The sequence below is a fragment of the Elgaria multicarinata genome, chromosome 2 (genome assembly GCF_023053635.1).
Source record: "Elgaria multicarinata webbii isolate HBS135686 ecotype San Diego chromosome 2, rElgMul1.1.pri, whole genome shotgun sequence".
Lineage (NCBI taxonomy): Eukaryota > Metazoa > Chordata > Lepidosauria > Squamata > Anguidae > Elgaria > Elgaria multicarinata.
The window spans coordinates 167,024,645-167,038,872 of NC_086172.1; the positions used below are offsets into that span (position 1 = coordinate 167,024,645).

General features: G+C 40.1%; 1 protein-coding gene across 6 annotated transcripts in view; it reads left to right on the forward strand.

Annotated features, from left to right (window-relative positions):
* Positions 1-347: 347 nt before the first annotated feature.
* Positions 348-14,228, forward strand: part of KLC1 (kinesin light chain 1) — a 51,742-nt gene continuing 37,861 nt past the window's right edge. For all 6 annotated transcript variants that reach the window (XM_063118109.1, XM_063118111.1, XM_063118110.1 and 3 more), the window contains exon 1: positions 348-507. The gene's annotated coding sequence lies outside the window, so the exon portion shown is untranslated. The remainder of the gene's footprint in view (positions 508-14,228) is intronic.

Below are 14,228 nucleotides of genomic sequence, written 5' to 3' on the forward strand. Positions count from 1 at the left end.
CGTCATCCCTCACCATTGGCTATGTTGGCTAAAGCTGATGGGAATTGTAGGCCAAACAAATTAAAATAAAATCTGGAGGCCCACAAATTGCTAATCCGTGTGTGTTAAATCAATAGGCCGTATTGTCGTCTCTGTGGCGAAGGGCGTTGTGGCGCCTCCACCAAACGACCGCTCGCGGCGAGCGTTAACCTCCCCTCACGACCGCCTGCCTCGGCGCATGCGCCATTTGAGAGCGCGCTCCCGGGTTCCTTTCCTCTTCGCCCACACCATCTCTCACCCTCCCCCGGACAGCAGTGACATCATGTCTTTGGGCGCGCGGAGGATTGTGGGCCGGGAGGGGCCGCCATTTTCGGTGAGGAGAGGGGCGGAGCTAAGGCCGCTCAGTCAGGACTTATCTCTCGGGTTGTAGCGGCCGGCGTAAGAGCAGCGGTGGCTCTGCGGAGTCCAGCCTCTGTCCCGCGACTGACAGCCGGCTGTTCCGGCCAGGGCGGAGAGGTCATAGCTGGGGTGAGTATTGGCAGGGGCCTCCATCGCTTTCACGGCATCGCTGGTCTTCCTCCCCTCATAGACCTTCCTTTCTCCCCGCCCCCCACCTCAGTCGCCTGAAGCCAGCGGCCTGCCGCCCATTGACACCATCCCACCCATCCTTTCTCCTCAGAAACATCGGCTCTTTAACGTTGACTGACAGACTGACTGACGAAGGGAGGTGGGCAGCTCGGAGTGCTGTGAGGAAGGGCGCCCCCTATAGGAAGGTGTCTCTGTGTGTGCGCATCTTCGGGGAGGGGGTGTATATTGGGGCGCACTGCTAGATCGGGTGGGGGTGAAAAGAGGAGAAATGAGGGGCTGCTGGCCGGGAGCAGCGTAGAAGATGGGAAGCCTCTGAGGAAGGGGCAGGTGGGTGTGGATAGGATGTGGGTGGCTAATGGGCGAGGAGGGTGTAACACTGGCCGGGCTTGAGTGGAGCAGCTCAGCAGATGGAGCAAAGGCAGGTGTGGCGAAAGGGGACCGACATCGGCGGAGGAAGAAGTAACACGAGGTTGACAGCAACGAGGTTGTAGCCGTTGTGTTAAGCGTGTGTGCCTTCCCTTCTGCTGAGTCTCCCTTTTCCCGTCGCCAGTTGCTCATCCAGAACAAAAGGCTGAGCCAGGCTCCCTGCTAAGACCCGGGGTTGGTCCCTGATGACAACAGCCAGTCCCATTACGCTGCTGATGTTCAATCGTGGATCCATCATAAAGAGCAAGTGGCCGACACGACTCTCGGGGAAAGGATGCAGGAGAGGAAGGAATCGCTCTGCGTAGAGGGGATGTGCTTCCCTAACATCCCACCCAACCCCTTTTCCTTCCTCATAGTTCCCTCCTTCCCGTCTGGTTTTTTTGCACTTGTGTTGTGGGTTGGGACTTGACAACACCCAGGATGAGAAAATCTGTGTAGAATAATAGGGGATATTTCTTGTTTCTGTTATCTTCGCTACGATTTTAGATACAGGATGAATAAATATTTCTGCCTTGGTGTGTCTTTGTTTTCTCCTGAAATAAGGAAGGAAGAGGCTTCTTGTTGTTTGGTTTGAGACTGTAAAGACAGGGTCATCAGCCTGTTGTCATTCCTTTCAATGTTTTTAACAGCTTGCAATGTTTTGGATAGTGGAAATGTTTTGAAGCAAAACTTGGAATTTTTATTTGTGTGTATAAACCTTGTGTATGATATAAAGCTTCAGTTTAACTAGTATATCATTTATATTGCTTTATTTTTGTAGGCAAAACTACATCTAGAGATGTTTTGGACTATTAAAGTAACATTTTAAAGGGCCTTCCTGGAGTATTTTTGTGGTAGACATATGGGACCAACCCTTATTTATTAATTGGAAGTTTGCCAAATAGGCATACTTCCCATAGGAAACTTTTAAAAAAGATACTAGGAAGTTGTTCATCTCATTTTTGTAGCCTAGCTTAAACATTTCTCACATGGTGCTTGCAAATAAAAACTAACGTAATACTCAGTACTCTACCCATTTACCTGAGAGTAAGCCCCATTGAACTTAGTGGGTATTACTTCTGAGTAGACATGTGTAAGATTGTGCTATAAATGGAATTAAATATGATCTTACAAATTAAATAATGCAGAAAGCAGGTGAACCACCTACTTATTAAATAAATGCTAGAACTGTGTTCTAATTTTCCTCAAAGTGCATTAATTTAAAATGTTATGAATATATCTTAAATTTAAAGTATCTCACTAGGAAGCTACATCTTTCCCTAATAACTAGCAAAACTAGGCTGCAGAATGATTAAAGATATTACAGTAGTATGACTTAAATGCTCTGGAATAATATATCTATCATTCATCAACAGTGAAGCAGATCCATTAGGCAAAGCCATAATGTGCTGAAAGCCAGCACAACTATGTTACAGCAAGCATATTGCTAAACAGGAAACTGTTCTGAAATGATTTCAGACTTGAAGCCCAGAACTGTGTGGCAACGATGAAGACCAATTTAGAAATGCTTAGAAGACCAAAAATTTTAATGGTCAATTTTTTCAAAGTCAGACATTCGATAGCTCTTTGCTATTGTGTTGCAGTAGTCTGCATATGTTTCTGAGAATATGAAAATAGAACTGATCTATACAGTTACTGTGACATTGTTAAAGTTATGTAGTTGTTTATAAATGTGGTATAAAACATTAAAATAAAGGAAAGTGTAAAGTAATTGTGAGACATATTAATACTTTACAGTACCTATGCCTGCTTCCTTTTTAAGTCAGTGAAAAGCAAAAATGGTTTAGGATGGGCAGGTTAAAAGAGAAATCTAGGTCACTGGCATGCAAGTAATAGCATTTGCAATCTCAAAGGAAGCCTTTAAATATTTAACAAGAACATAGAACAATATCTGAACATTAAAAAAAGATGGAGTGCATTATAATATGAATATCAGGATAAAGCGGTAAACACATTTTTTAAAATAAGAGAACATTTGCTGTTAGCTTTATGTTTGAGGGGTTTCCATACGGCTCTAACAAAATCCTCACCTGTCTCTCTCCCTTTGTGCTTTATTGGTTTCTCTTACTCAGTTGGGTGCCCTTGGGATGTTTCATTGTACCCTCTAATGCAGTCTCTGGCTTTTTACTGCAGGCTAAATTCCCTTTGGATATGAGGATTAGTGCAGCTACTCTTCACTCTCCACCTTTATGATCTGCCTATGAGCCACAATTAGCTTAGAATGTTTTCACTATGAATCCTCACTATACAATCCTGCTTCTGTAGCAACATTATTTTAACATTCTAAATAACCATTTCATTATATGAGGCAATATGAATTAAAGCTATCTAATAGAGTTATTAAAACCTGTTATGTGAAAAAAATGGAGTTTTTCCCAAAATGGGAATTTAGCGACAATTTTTAGCACCTTCAGGAAATAATCCCACTCCCTGAAATTTAATTATTCTTAGGGAGGTGTCTTGTTTATAAGCTTGCGTGTCAAGTAACATAGGAAATTAAATCCCAAAGGAAGTTTGCTCTTATTACCAGACTGCATTTTCCATGCCTTCCTTGTTGCTGATGCGCATGTAAAATCTATTGATATTTTTAACAAAAAATCAATGAGATTTTATTTTCAGTTAACAAATTAGAAAAGAATAAGGAATCATTTTTTGCAAACATCTCTAAACAGCAGTATTCATTGTTACAGTGACGATGGTTGCTTGAAAAAGATTTCTCCCCTTTAGCTATACTCAAATCACGTCATCGTAGGTGCTGTTTTCTTATCTTCCTTGAAAAATAACCTCTTGTCACTATAGATACATTACAGTAGGTCTTTTAAAATCAAAGTTGAAATTGTTACTACATAAAAGTAGAAGCTTTAGGGTTGTGACACACGAGAAGCTCCTGGTTCAAGTGCTACAGCGACCATGAACTTGGGCCTAAGGCATTCTCTCAGCCTCAGCTGGTAACACTAAGATAATATTGGCCTATCTTATAGGCCTGTTGTAAGATTTATTGAGAATATACTTGGAACACTTAAAACGCATGCATATAAATGCTAAGAAGAGTGCTGTGTATATTTTTACTTGAATATTGTCATTCCCTGGGCAAAATAAGCAATTGCTTGCATATTGTCTTTATCATAAGTTTTGTAATATGCTCACATGCGGAGTAACTCAACACACTATAAGATTTAAAAATGAAAAATGGCAAATCAAGGTACCAATATGCATGCTCTATGACGTTACTAAGGGCACAATCTTATATATGTTTAGACTGAAAAATGTCCTACAACTCCCAGTATTCCTCAGCCAGCATATGCTTTAAAGTGCACTAAATAAGGTTAGTTCTAAGGCACGTGCTTTCAGGTTGTAAAACAACCTTTTACAAATCTACAAAAATGCTGTTGACTTTTAAAACTACACTACTCCAAAGACACAAAAATTAGCTACAAATATTTTAAAATCTGCAAGAGTAGTTATGCAGTATTCCTTACTCAAATCAAATCTATTTTAATATTTTTGAAAATTTCCTTTATGTTACTGTTTCATTGTATTATTCAGGGAGAATGGGCAGGCATAAATAGGTGAGAATTTATCAGTAGTAGACAATCACGAAGACCATCAGCCACATGGATGGCAGTTTGACCCACTGAAGTTGACTAAATCTGAAAATCTGTGCAAAAATCTCATTTTTTAAATATTAGCCCTCACGTTTAGCCAGGCAGATAAATGGGGAAAAATATGAAAATCATTCAAATTCTAATACAGGCATTAGAACTGGCAGGGATATTCTCATTGGGATATGGGCCTTTGAAATAATGTTAACTACTTGAAAATCCAAGATCGCCTATATTTTAACCCTTTACCACGGTGCCTAACTCTCAAGTCACAGCAGTCACCTCTTAATTTTATAGTGTTAACCATTTTTAATGATCTAAACATAAACACCCTCACCCCTAATACTAATTAAGGCTGCAATCCTATATCCACATCTGACAGGAATCCCCACTGAATACAATGGGATTTACTTCTGAGTAGACATGTATAAGATTGCACTGTTAGATATTCAGGGTATTGGTCTAAAATGGCTGGTTTCTATATTGAGCAAAGAAAAAAAGCCTCTTTTAGATTTGGTGTAGATATTGACATTGTGTATGTGTTTCGTGTGTGTGTGTTTTTAAAGCTTTACTTTACGTGGAATTATTTTATATAGGTGAAATCTTAACTTAAATGCTTATTTGTACACAGCTCATTGACTTCATTGGGATACAGATATATGGCATATATTCTCTGCTTCAGGAAAGGAGAGACCTATCTATGTAGAAGGAGGCTTGCATGTCTGCAGTTGATGAAGATATGCGCTCCCAGCCACAGGGCTGTGCTCATTCGGGCCCCATTGAACTGGCCAGATGTATCTTGTGATAGGGATCTGCATTCTCACCTGTGACTATGACTAAATATGGATTGGGGCTGTAGGATTGTTGTTAATTAGCCATACGAGCTATATACTGCCTCTTTTCTGTAGGTTAATTTTCTGTATAATAAGAACAGGTGGGGTAAGAAATTAGCATTGTATGATGCAAAATTATATTGTTGCTAGTATATATAAGAACAAGACCCATGCTGGATCATATCAGTGCTCCATCTAGTCCAATATTCTGTTCACACAGTGGCCAACCAGCTGTCCAGGGGAAACCTGCAACCAGTACATGAATGAAACAGTACTCTCCTATATGATATCGAATCACCCAGGTTCAGAGGCTAGCCTATGCATCATGAGTAAGATCTTTAAAAGTCAATGTTTGTTTAGTGTTATTGTTTTGCCTGCTCCATAAGATATGCTGGACAGGCCTTTCTGCCTTTGTGGAGAAATGGCTGGATAAGACAAGAGCGGGGGGGAGGGGGGGCTTCTGTATGGCTGTATGGAGATTGTGGAACACCTTTGCCCTGTGAAATACAGTGGCCCCCTCCCTTGTTATTGACCTCTGCGTTTTAAAGCAGGCAGATTTTATGATTTCAGTTTAACAGCTGATCCCATCTCTATATCTTATGAAATTGTGACTAGCCTGTAGTAAGCCGGCTTGAGTAGTGCATTTGCAGTAGCAAGATGAGAGAGAAATGCTTGAATAAAGAAGTAAAAATATCCTCTTTAAAATATAAAGTAGGCAATTTCTTAGATCCTTCAACATTATTATTATTATTATTATTTATTTATATAGCACCATCAATGTACATGGTGCTGTACAGAGTAAAACAGTAAATAGCAAGACCCTGCCGCAAAGGCTTACAATCTAATAAAATCATAGTAAAACAATAAGGAGGGGAAGAGAATGCAAACAGGTACAGGGTAGGGTAAGCAGGCACAGGGGAGGGTAAAACTAACAGTAGAAAGTAACAGTAGAAGTCTGCACAACATCAAGTGTTAAAAGCTTTAGGAAAAAGAAAAGTTTTTAGTTGAGCTTTAAAAGCTGCGGTTGAACTTGTAGTTCTCAAGTGTTCTGGAAGAGCGTTCCAGGCATAAGGGGCAGCAGACGAAAATGGACGAAGCCGAGCAAGGGAAGTAGAGGCCCTTGGGGAGGCGCGAAACATGGCATCAGAGGAGCGAAGAGCACGAGCGGGGCAATAGTGTGAATGAGAGAGGAGAGATAGGAAGGAGCTAGACCGTGAAAAGCTTTGAAGGTCAACAGGAGAAGTTTATATTGGATTCTGAAGTGAATTGGAAGCCAATGAAGAGATTTCAGAAGCGGAGTAACATGGTCGGAGCGGCGAGCCAAGAAGATGATTTTTGCGGCAGAGTGGTGAACAGAAACCAACGGACTGATGTGAGAAGAAGGAAGGCCAGAGAGAAGAAGGTTGCAGTAGTCCAACCGTGAAATAACCAGTGCATGAACAAGCGTCTTGGCAGAAGAGACAGACAAAAATGATCGAATCCTGGCAATATTATACAGGAAAAATCGACAAGATTTAGCTACTGCCTCAATATGAGGAATAAAGGAGAGCGAGGAGTCGAATATAAAGCCAAGGCTACGAGCTTCCTTGACCGGAGTAAGCGTAACATCATTGACAGTAAGAGAGAATGAGAGATGAGGAGAAGGTTTAGGAGGAAAAACAAGCAATTCAGTCTTTGCCATGTTAAGTTTCAAGCGACGATGAAGCAGCCAAGCTGAGATATCTGAAAGACATGCCGAGATACGATCGTGAACATCAGGAGAAAGTTCCTGATGTTCCTATGCATGTTATCAAAAACATGCATAGTTTTTGATAATGGGGTAATACGTTAGAATACTAGTAATAAGCTAGTTAGGTAATCTTATGGAACAATTTCACAAATTCATAGAATTGAAACTATCTGTGTCTTATTTCCCTACTTCTCTTAGTAAAGATGTGCTCAAAATATTAATTAAACAAGAGCTTAATGTGTGTGTTAAGAGACAATCATGTGCTAGGTTATTTTGTTACTTCTGTCACTGGTGTGCACTTTGTCAGATTTAGGAATGGCAAGCCTCCTCCAGTGATCAGAAATATAATATGAGCAGGAGGGGCTGTGGCTGGGATTTATTTATTTACTAATTTGTTTTGCGTATTTGTAAACTGCCTTTCAGCCAGCTGGCTCCCTGGGTGGTTCACAATAAAAGACAGACAACAATAAAATCAATACAACCCAGAAAAACAAATTGGTAATAATAAAACCAGCAACAAAGCAATAGTTAACAAATAGATTAAGACACAGAACTTAATAGCCTGAGAGAACTCTTTAGCTGGCTCTGAATAAACAAGAATGGATACCAGGTGAGGCTCGGGAGGAAAGGAATTCCATAAACATCATGGAGGATTTTTCATACTTTAAAAAACAGAATTGGTAACTAGTAGTTGTATGATGTGTATCAGCTGATTGAAATGAAGGATTCCTGCTACACCATGTGCTCAGTGTTTGGTGTGAGATTCAAGTGACAGTCCGGTAGCCTAGTGGATGGATGCTGTGTTAATCTGTATTTGCTGTACATTTTCAAAATTCAATTGCAGACACCCCACCCCAACCCATGAGTCATGTGTGCTTGACTCTGTCCCTTGTGTGAGATTTATTTTCAGGAATTGCATGTTAGGAAATGTGTCAAGTCTCTCAACTCTTCTTTTGCTTTCAGACTGGTGGGTGTGACTAAGTATTTTGGTATTGCTAATCAAAACTTTCAGTTTTGTTTCTTTCTCTAGCTGCTCCTAAACAAAAGAACCAGTTTTTTCTTGTTAATTCTAGGTAGAAATAATCCCTGTGAAGATACTGCTTAGAAAAAAACTGCACAGTCCTATAGACAGTATTCTGTACAGAGCTTCATTTATATCCACTTGTGTACTATGTTGGTAACTTGCATTGGGCCAAGAAGATACTGTACTGGCCACCCTGCTGACCATCAGTCTTCCTACTCAAGCCAGCTGTGGTGTTCTCTGGCATAGTGTTGGTTACAACATCTGAGACTGTTTAGGTTAGAAAAGAGGCAAGTAAGGGGAGACATGATAGAGGTGTACAAATTTATGCATGGTGCAGGGAAAGTGGATAAAGAGACATTTTTCTCCCTCTCTCATAATACTAGAATCCAACTTGGGGTCATCCAATGAAGCTTAGTGGTGGGAGATTCATGGCAGAATGTTTTTACACACATAAAAGGAAGAATGTCTTTACACACTGTATACCCAAACTGTGGAATTTGCTACCACAAGATGTATTGATGGCTACCAGCTTGGATTGCTTTAAAAGGGAATTGGACAAATTCCAGGAGGAAAAGGCTTTTAATGAATACTAGTCCTGATAGTCCTATATACTCTCCACCAGGGGCAATATGCCTATGTACATCAGTTGCTGGGGAATATGGCCTAGATGGTGCTGTTGCACTCGTCCTGTTAGTGGGTTTCCTGCAGGCAGCTGGTTGGCTGCTGTGTGAACAGAATGCTGGACTAGATGGACCTTGGTCTGATCTGGCAGGTCGTCTTATGTTTAAAACCCCAGGACAAGTGACAAGATTACAACATCCACCCTGGGGCTGCTATAGTGGGGCCAGCTCAGGCCATTATCTCACCTACTTTGTAGCATGAGGGCAAAATAATGTACCAACTTTTCCAATTACAATAAAATAGTAATAAAAACAGTAAATGCCAACAGTAAAAGCAACAACAATAATATCATGAGAAGGCCACAGTAAAATAATGTGTTTTCAAGGTCTTCTTTAAAACCTGCAATGATGGAGCATGGTGGATCTCCAATGGGAGCTTGTTCCAAAGGTGTGGGGCCACTGCAGAGAAAGCCCCTTTTATGTGTGATCACTCGCCTAATTGCTCTCACAGGTGAGCAAATGAGAAGGGCCTATCTTTCTGAATTTAAAGTGCGGGCAGGCTGATATTGGTGAAAGTGGTCCTTCAAGTAATTTGGTTCCAAACTGTTCTAAGGCTTTAAAGGTCAAAACCCGCACTTTGAATTGGGTTTGGAAACACACTGGTTACCAGGGCAGCCGGCACAGTATAGGCATTATCTGATCAGATTGCCTCACACCCACCAATACTTGGGTGGCCATATTCTGCACCAGCTGAAATTTCTGAACCATCTACAAGGGCAATCCCGTGTACACTGCATTACAGTAGTCCAGTCTGAACATGACTAGTGCTGCACAAACAACCCTGATGGACACATTTGGGAGAGTGTAGTGAAGGGTCTGTTATATATGGAACTCAGGAACATATGCTGGAACCCTTGAAGGCCTGCTGTGACAAGTTTGTTAGGCATTTCAAGGATAATGTGGTCATGTGCCCCTGCAAAATAGAGTTAATAAATGAATAGGTAACATTTTGAATGAAAACATTTGTGTATGTAAGTGGCTAAAGTTAAAGATGGTTCATAGAATCATAGAATAGTAGAGTTGGAAGGGGCCTATACAGCCATCGAGTCCAACCCCCTGCTCAATGCAAGAATGCAATTAAAGCATACCTGACATATGGCTGTCCAGTTGCATCTTGAATGCCCCTATTATGGGAGAGCCCACTACTTCCCTAGGTAATTGATTCCATTGTTGTACTGCTCTAACAGCCAGGAAGTTTTTTGTGATATTCAGCTGTACTGCACTCTGGGATGATCGAGAAGAGGTGCTGGCCCTCCTCTATGTGACAACCTTTCAAGTATTTGAAAAGTGCTATCATGTCTCCCTTCAGTCTTCTCTCCCCAAGGTTAAACATGCCCCAGTTCTTTCAGTGTCTCCTCATAGGGATTTGTTTCCAGACCCCTGTTCATCCTGGTTGATAAAGATATGGTAGGTGTGTCTTGCTATTGAAATACATGTTTTAGAAACAAGTCAGCACTTGAAAAACATTGAACCACCTAGCCCAATAGTGTCTGCTCTGACTGGTAGCCGTTCCTCAAAGTCTTTCCTAGCTCTGTTACCTGTGATCCTTTTAAATGTCCAAGATAGAACCAGGGACCGTCTCCATGTAAAATATGTCCTCTACCACTGAGCTGTGGTGTTTCCCATATTTGAGGCTCGGCCTCAAAATGTGACTCATCCCAGATTACTCATGCTCTTCAGTCTGTTTTTGTTTTATATATCCTGTTCCTGTAAAACAACAACAACCTCCCCCCCCAAAAACCCACCTGATTTAGCTTTATTTTTGGTTAGTCCTAATTGCTGCTATACCAGTAAAGTGTGTTTGGGGAGCTATGGCCAATAACAAACTCTGGGCAGGTACACTTCTTCTATATATCAGACTTTCTGGGTGTTTTTTTGTGGCACAAGGATGGCCAGAAGGGGCGGGAGGCAGATGACATTATGAGAGGGACCTGTGAAAATCTATGAGTGCGCAGCAATGAGTGTGCAATAAACCGCTCATCTGATGGAGCTCTTCCTTTGGTCTCAATTATACTTTTCTGTTTGGGGTTATTTTATTTTTTAGTGTGGTATCCTGTAGTTGCTGCCATATGTCTTCTCGCCATTTCCTCCCCCGCTCCTGCTTTTTGGCTAATGTGCCATGATTCAAGTCAGAAAGATGAAAGATCAAACACTCAGTGGCAGTTCCTATGATCATGGCACAAAGAATTGTGAGCATATAGGTTTACTGTAGCTAACTATGGGAAAAGAAAGATTTAGGTTTGTGCATGCATTGTGGATTATGGTTATGGGAAATGCACTTGCTTACAATATGATAAATATGAAATTAGGTCCATTTAATCTGGAATAGCTTCAGTGACATCTATTTGAAATCTGAGAATACATTGGTGAAGATTGTTCGGGGCTGCAATTAATTGTAAACCAGTTAATTCAGATAAATAGTATTTGCACACCATGCACCAGTCATTGAAAGCTTGACAAGTTCCCTTGATATTTACTAATATGAACTAATCATTACTGTATTCTGTAAGTAGTATTCCACCATCAGCTAATTTATCCTGTATACACCATTATCTGACCTTTGAATGAAGTGAGGCCTCCAGTTTGGTAAAGTAGTTGTCTCAGCTAATACAAGTGAATACATGTGCATTGATGGTGCTATATAAATAAATTATAATAATAATTATAATAAATTATAATAATAAAGTTGAACAAAGAAAGGGAACTTGCTTTTGTCATCTTGGGAGAAGGAACACTTTGAAGGAACAGGGCCATGTAGGGTCAGAGTACATTTCAAAGTCCAAAAGAAAGCAAAATTTCCTAAACATTATTTATTTAGTAATTACATTTATATACCACCCCAAAGCTGAAGCTCTCTGGGCAGTTTACAAAGATTAAAAAGATCGGATTAAAAAGACTGAAAGTTGGTGTTGGTGTTAATGCTAGTTGTCACCTGAAGGGATAGAATCCTCTGCATTGCAGTGTTTGGGAACAGTTTTATTGACCTTTTGAATCAAACTGTTAATGGTGTGTGAGCTCTTTCCCAATGACAATTCCACGCCATTGTGGTAAGCGTCTGTATTCAGGAATTGTATGGGCAGGGTGGTCCTTCTTAGTCAATTATTTCCTTTTGGACAAAACTTATGATGATAGCATATGATAGTGCTATGGACAGCTCATATGCTGTTAGCAGTAAGTAAATAGGGCACCCAGTCAAGATATTCTCTGAGGTACGTTCCTGAGGAAATTTCCTGCTTACATAGAAGAGTTTGTGTCATACACTGTTGGTCTATGGTGTTGTATGTGCTGTATCTCTTCCTTTTTCACTACTACTAGTTCCAGGCTTGATTCTGTTATATTTGGTCAGAACTGTGCTCTAATTTCTTTATTTTTTATTTATTACATTTCCGTATCGCCCAACAGCTGAAGCTGCTCACAACAATTAAACACCAAAAATAGAATAAAATAAGGTATAATATAAAAGTTTAAAACTACAGTATAAAATAAAAATAACCAAATAAAACCTGGCAGCAGTGTCAAGGTTTAAAATACAGCAAGAGTTTTAAACAGACTAAAATGCCTGGGAAAATAAGAAGGCCTTTACGTGGTGCTGAAAAGAGCACAACATACGCAGGTGACAGGTGACCATTTTATTAGGCCCTTTGTAACATGCAAACTTTGTATGTACATTGATGGTGCTATATAAATAATAATAATAATAATAATTTGTCAATCAAAAATATAATTACACCCAGGATTGCCAGCATAGATGTTAAGAATATCTCTGTGTAGGGTCATGCATGTATGTCTGTATTGGTTTTGTATTAAATAGAAATGTTGTAGCTGAAGCCTATCTGTGATCATCTTAACCTTTAGTTATGTAAAATTTCATTTGTTCTTTAGGGTTTTATGTGTGTGTGTTAGGAATGTTTACTTCCAGCAATATTTTATTGCATAAATCTGTAACGGTATACAAGTAAGGAATGATAGGAGTAATGCTTTCATACCCTAGGGAATGCTGGCCTTTAGTTTGAGTAGGAAATTGCTTTGGAGTTATTGTAGACATTTGCATTCACAGTCTGGGTATATGTGTAATAAAAATTAAATTACTATTATTATTATTATTATTAGTAGTAGTAGTAGTAGTAGTAGTATAGCACCATCAATGTACATTGTGCTGTACATAGTAAAACAATAAAATAGCAACACCCTGCCACATAGGCTTTCATTCTAATAAAATCATAATAAAACAATAAGAAAGGGAAAGGAATGCACCAAACAGGCACAGGGGACAATAAAGCTAACAGTATAAAAGTAAGATAAAGGTAAATAAGCTTTAATATGCCACTTCAGCATGCTACTGTATTCTACTGCATGGCTTCCCAAATAAGGCCAAAATGGCTACACGTGGGAACAAGAAGTACGAATTGGCCGGGCAATAGGAGCGAACAAAGGATAGCTGTAATAGGATCAAGAAGCAGCAGAACAACCACTTGCCTCCTGTCTTGAATTCTTAAGAAAAATGAATGAGGTAGGAGTGGCTTTCTCTGCACTAGTTTACATTGCTAAAGCTTTCCCCTTCTCCACATATTAATAGCATAAATCTGGTTCACTGACTTTCATGGAGAAGGGGAAGAGCCTGCAGTTGGGAGAAGCACTGATGAGAACATGTAGAGTTGTATTTACTAGTTTATGCTAGGCTTTGTAATATATTATTGCTTACTCTTGGAGATCAAGTGTTTCTCCTCCTTTGTTACTGGGAGAAGTGGTTGGTTGGAGAGAAGGAGGATTCACACAGTGGTAGCTTTTAGTGGTCTGTTCAAGCAATAAATTCCACTTATCGTTAGAAAGTAGCAAATGATCAAACTGTTGGATATGTGTCCTCATGCTAGTTGTCACTCTAATCCTGGGAATCTGACCCACATGCACACATTTCTAGTGCCTGTGGGTATAGAGAAAAGTCAGCAAATGTGTGTGAGCAGGTTTTGCTAGTGCTTAAGAATTTGAAGATCAATATGGACTTCCAGTAGCTGGAGGATGGTATTTCAGAGATGTACCATTGATCATGGGTTGATTTGTTGAGCATTTCATATTGGTATATTCTGATTTATCTTGTGCCTTCAGTACTTGTCAACTACAATCCTTTGAAATACTGTTTGTATATTCTCTGATGCAATATTTGCAGATGTGCAGTAGCCTCCCCAGAGGGACTTGCCTGGCGCTGCCTTGATGGTCTCTTCTAAGCCAGATGAAGACCTCCTTATTCACTCAGGGCTTTTAAATAATGTAATTATTTAAGATCTGAGCTCTCAAATGTGTGATTTGAAACTCATTGTATATTGCTGCTGCTGAACTGGTTTTTATTTTGCTATCACTTTTATGCTCCTA